Raw genomic sequence first — 6,140 nt, 5'->3', positions numbered from 1 at the left:
TTCTTCTGCTGACAGGAAAATGTTCCTCAAAGCTCCACAGATAAAAAGATGCTTTACTGGAAACTGCAGAGAAACTTCAGCTTCCATCACAGAAACCAGTTTAACCAGTTTAGAACTGGATGTCCCACAGAAACTCTGATTGTTTTTGTGTTTTACTTTTTTAACTCCATGTTTTATGTTTTACTTTAAGTTTTCTAAAGAACTTTAGGACTCGATGTGTCACATCAGGATCTTTACTGTGATTTTATTGACTTATTCAGACCTCAGAGAATCACTGGGATAATGTGCTGATTGGTTCATGTTTTTTTATATTTACTCGAATGTAATGTGGGTTATTTGGTTAATAAAGATTTTTAAAAATGTTCTTTGTACAAATATAATAACTGCACCTTTTATTTTAATCCTTCATGCTGTTTTTGTATTCGGATCAACAAAGAAAGTAAGATATATTTAAGTTTTCATTTTTACTGTGACATGTTTATTTAGTGATAGAACCATCCTGTTCAGTTGATTTCAGCTTTTTAAGCTTCTAATTTAGACAGCAGTTTATTTTGCATTATTTAGACCAAGTTAAATAAAATACACGAGCTAACTGGTTTCCCAGTGATATAAATGAAGGCAGATTCTTTTCCTGGGTTCACTTCAATGTTTTCTCTGTCAGAGTGAACGAGAAGCAGCTCCACAGAGACTCTGAGCTATGCTAGCGATGCTAACAGATTTTAGCAGCAGTTTGTTTTAAACACAAACTGATTATCAGGAGCTGCAGATCTAAACTCTGATGCTGAACAATGGAGTCTGTCCTTCAGTTCACTGATAATCAGTCATAATTTTATAATTAAACCGATTCATCATTGAACAAGTTTTAAGGATTTTAGTGTGTAGTTACAATGTGTGACCAGAGGAGAGCGGTAGAGAGCGAGTCTGGCAAAAACAAAAATGTAGAAATAATCTTCTGTTTTCTACAGTTTAATATTTTTCAAAGCTTCATTGATTTGTTAATTTTATTAATTGTTCTTTAGGTGGTTCCACCTGCTTGAGGTCCTGATCTCAGCTGGTTGAAGCTTATCAACAATAAATGTTTTTAGTTTAAATGTTTATAGTTTTTCCAGACTTTGACTCAAAATTACCCAGGATAGGATATTTTCATCTAAACTGGCTCAGAGTTCTGGTATCCCCAGTTGCAGATGCTGTAAGTCTTGCATGGATTTAAAAAAAATAAATTTTACCAATGCTTTAAAGTAAAATTAATCAAGACAGAAAATAGTTTTCCAGTCTTGGAAGGTAAGTTTATCCTTTCATGATCTACACGTATGAAAATGGTTCAACAGTCCTAAAGGTGCAGTCAGAACTATAGAGGAATCGTTTAACTCAAAGAACATTCATGTGTTAAAATGACCTAGTCAAAGACCAAACTTGAATTCAAAACTAAATCAATAACTAAAAATAATAACTGATGATATCCACAGACTCTCACCATCTAATTTGACACATAAAATCCAGAGACGCTCACATCAAAGGGCATTTTAGAGAGATTTTCTTTTGTTCTTCCTATTTTGAGCTTCTTTAACTAAGAGTCATTTTATGGCCACTTTAAATCCAAATGTGCTGCACCTAGCTACGCTCCCTGACTCAATGTTTACACTTGTAAATGAAAATCGCTGCCAACAGATGTGCAATAGTACAACTGTACATCCTTGAATAGTAGAAGTGGAACCTCCTTCACAACCAACAAGAACGCAGCAACTGGTTTCTGTATGGTAAGCCAACAACAAAACACTTGTCTTTTCCAGCAGCCATTGTATACTGCATAAATCCAGCTGACCAAATGTGCTGGAGTTCAGCTTGGGTTGCTAGGTAACGGAGCTGGGCTCTGGTAGGGTTGCTAGGTAACAGCGAAACATTTTCCAGACAACAAAAAACATTAGTCGCCAAAAACGACAAATGGGAGTGTTTTAAGAAGCAGTGATAACCCAAACACAAGTAAAAATGTGCAAAATGTGAATTTTGCATAATGGAGCCCCTTTAAATATAAAACACTACATAATGCTTTCTTGAGGCATCGGATGCTAATGATAAAGATAATAGTGTTATTACTGGTTCTCTCTGCTTCCAGTTTTTTATTTCTGACATAAAAAGCTAATTTTTCTCTTGATGAATATTGATTATGTGCCTCATGTAAAGGTTCCCTAAAGACATCTGGGCCGTTTCGTTCCACCAGAAAACCTACAAAAGTTGTTCAAATGTCACAATTACATTTACAAACTAAAGGAGCCCCTCTAGTCCGGTCCAGCTTGTTTACCTTCTGTGAATATTGATGAGCGAGGGACTCTTCCTGCTCACAGGGCCCGGCGGTAATTTGTCAAGAGATTCCCCATCAGCATTTGGAGCAAGGCGGCCATTATTGCTTCTGTCGTTCAATCAGTTCACTTCTTTCCCCTCATTTCAACACTTCCCTGCTTTGAAACTCTCTGTAATTACATCCCATGTGGTTCTGGCTGCACACACCACCATCTTGTGGAGGGATTTCGCCGTTGCCAAGGGCACGGAGGTGAAGACGGAGGCAGGAGGAAGAAGAGGCCCCTGACTCTTCTTGTGATAGCTTCTCGTTCAAAACGTCTCCAACGAATGGCTTTGAGGGATTAATATCATCAAGCGATTGAAGGGGATCATCTTTTCCTTTTGTCTAAGAGTGCACCCCACCTTTCCTCTTTTTTCTCCGTCTTTATTTAACGCGCTGGGAGTTAATGGGATTGTTGTGATGGTGATGTATGGCCGATTGTGTGAGCAGACAGATGGGGGAAATGTAATTACGGATGTTTCATGGCTTCAGGGAGAAAACTTGTCACAAAGGAGAGTTCAGGGGAAAGGGACAGCGCCATTCGTCATGTGAGGACGACAGCGGGAGAAAATTAAATCAAGAGTTTTTACATAAACAGATTTTTTTTCTTAAAACTTCACAACACAACTAAAACAGCGTCGGCCATTATCCCAAAGAGTTTAAATTCAAAAAGTCACTGAAAAGTTTCCAAAAACTTCACTATCAGGTTGAGCTCTAAACATGAATAGTTTCTACATTCATAAATAAATCTGACATATCCTCACATCATCGTGACATTAAGCAAATAGAAATAATTTTAGTCATTCTAACTGACCTAAAATAATAAAGTTTGGACACAAAAATGTGTCTTTATTTCAACTTCCAGTTTATTTTTGCTTCTTTCCCAAAACACTTGAATTTATTGTAGAAAACAAAAAAAATTAGTCACCCCCTGCACTTAATAACTAGCTTTGACAACAAGAGATGAACCGATCCACTTTGTCTCTCCCGATACCGATATTTTGAGGTTTAGTTCAACACAATTTAACACACCAATAGTGTCACATGTTTGGTCAAACATGTAAAAATAAACTGCAACAAATCTCCTTTCAAATGCTGCAGAAAATCTGATTAGTAATGCTAAATATAATGTAAAAGTGTGTCAGTAGATTCAGCAGTGGTATCTCAATTTAATGAGAAAGTTTCTCATTTTAAGAAGATATACAAATATGCTCCACTGACATAAAGTCAGAGATGTCGCCGTCTCCTAGACGATATCTAAAACTCCCAGGAGGTTTTGCCATTTTAATGACGAATTTACGTATAGAAAATATTTTAAATCTCACTATAACAAGAAAGTTTCTTTTTTTAAATTAGAAACTACTTTTGAATTGCTCTGATTTCCTTCCCATAGAAAGTTTTTTGGCAGAGCTACGAATGCCATGAACTCTGTGTACTTTGTTTTTCTTTCTCGCAGAAAGAACAACAGGATCAGCGATCAAACTACCAAAACTATACCATAATACTTCCTAATAAAGTCTGTAGACTCCCCTGAAAGTCTTACACATGCAGCCCAAGTAGCTGAAAGCAGGAAGTGACCCAACGTGGCTGAACAGCAGACAGAAAGACACTGAAATGAGGAAACACGGATGGGGTCATGACCCTGGATCTGTGAATCTGTGGGAAAGCGATGTTCCACTGAGCTGGTGTCAAACACAACACCTACACTAACTCTATTCCTCCTTTTCTATCCTTTCCTTCACATCAGTTTGTCAGTATTCCCACCATGTGTTCATAACCTCACAGGACAAGATGCTGCAAATCACTTTTTCTCTAAGTGCTTAACATCTATTTTCTATCCTTTAAGGTGGTTTGGTCCTAAACATGTTAATTTCTATGCCGTTTCGCTGACAGCAAAAATAATTAGTCAACACTTTGAATAATAGTGATGGTGATAAATGCTGTGAACAAACTAAAATCAACACTGAATTTGTCTGTGTATGTTTGACTAAGACCTAATGTATTTCATCCCTCTGGGCTACGAGGTTCTGCTGTACAGAAAATAATTAAAACCACATCAGTGACTGACACCGGCGTAATGAATGGATTTTTTCCCATTAATACCAACAAACACGGTGCAGTGTTTTATTTTTACTCTATCAAATAAATCCAGCTGCAGTAAATATTCTGCAGAGGTGTGCAGTTTCCAAGGAGACGCACATCACAGGTTTCTAAACTAAATGAGATAAAACCAAAAAGATTATTTTGCCTCTGATATTTTGTGCTTTTCTTTGTCTGAATAAGAGTTTTAATATGACTAAAATTATTATTTGGTAAACAAATGGAACCAGGATGTAAGACGGCCTGTATATATTAACAGGAGACAAAATCAATGCCAATGCTGTTGCTTTGACAACCGTTAGCATCCTCTTCATGACACAGTTTTTCAGTCAGAGGCTTCTTCAAATTCACTGTAACACAGACTGCTACAAGAGATCTTTCCTGCCAACAGCATCTACAGCGACTAGGAAGAATTTCAATTAATGAATTACAACATTTAATTTCCCTTTGGGATTAATAAATTATTTTTGAAGTGAATTTGAATATGTACAGTAAAAATATAAAAGTTACACATATTTACAAAATAATTCTTTATTCTTGCTTTTTATACATTTATATTTAAAATGATGAGCAAAGTGGAACTAAGGTAAAGTTTTTTTTAAAATATAACCTTATTTCAAACAAATAACATGAACATGCACAGGGATGTTAACTCAATGACAAATACTAAAACATAATAATAATAAAGACAAATGAAGAATAATTACAGACATTGAGGGTGTTGATGTTAAAGTCTAGAGAGACAAAAGTTAAATAAATATATAAACATTGGTAAAATAAAATGAAGTGTACTTTTTCAGTTACACTGTTTTTATAACAAAAAGTGTCAAAAATATATTCAAATACACATGAGGAAGGTTATATTACAGCAAAAATAAAAATAAAAGCAAGTTCCTAAATTACAGTAAAAGCTATTTATGTCCCGCAACGACAATTTAGCTGATCTTAATATTTCCTGTGTTTTGTTTTGATTATTATTAGACTTATTGTTGAGATGTGTGTGATATGTGTGTCTGTCAGACATTTATAACAATTCGGAATAAATCGCGTCCCGTATTGGTTCAATACGGGCGGAGACAACAACCGCCTGTCATTTTAGGCTAGCTTAAGCTAACCTGAGTATTTACAACCCTCCTGTTGATACTGACTTTACTTACTTACTGTCTTTCAACCACTTTGAAAAGTTTTTCTTCGTCTCTCCAACATCTTTATCCTCCTCTTCCGTTTTCTGTTTTATGCCCCGGAGTTTTTTTCTGCCGTCCCATTTTTAGCTCCCTGTTGTCCAATGCACTACAATTCAAATTTAAAAAAAGAAAAAAAAAACACCTCAGGGGAGGATCGCCTAATTAGTGCTATCCCTCTGTTATTGATCATTTCATACACAAACAGCTGTTAAGTACATAAAATGCTGACATCTGCACTTTGATTTCTTCTATCTATCTATCTATCTATCTATCTATCTATCTATCTATCTATCTATCTATCTATCTATCTATCTATCTATCTATCTATCTATCTATCTATGATTGCAAATTTGCACGTTGGATCGTCAAACATCTTTAACGCTACTAAATCTGGACTAAATTACCTTCAACCAAAACAAGACTGGGTGTGTTTTTTTAGCTTTCAATGTAAAAGCAGAACATATGTTTGAAAGAGCTTTGTGTCCCCGCCCCTCCACGCCCACGTCCTGCGGAACTCA

This window comes from Poecilia latipinna, unplaced genomic scaffold (genome assembly GCF_001443285.1).
Source record: "Poecilia latipinna isolate Pla-1442-1.1 unplaced genomic scaffold, P_latipinna-1.0 Scaffold1202, whole genome shotgun sequence".
Lineage (NCBI taxonomy): Eukaryota > Metazoa > Chordata > Actinopteri > Cyprinodontiformes > Poeciliidae > Poecilia > Poecilia latipinna.
This window is presented reverse-complemented; position numbering follows the sequence as displayed.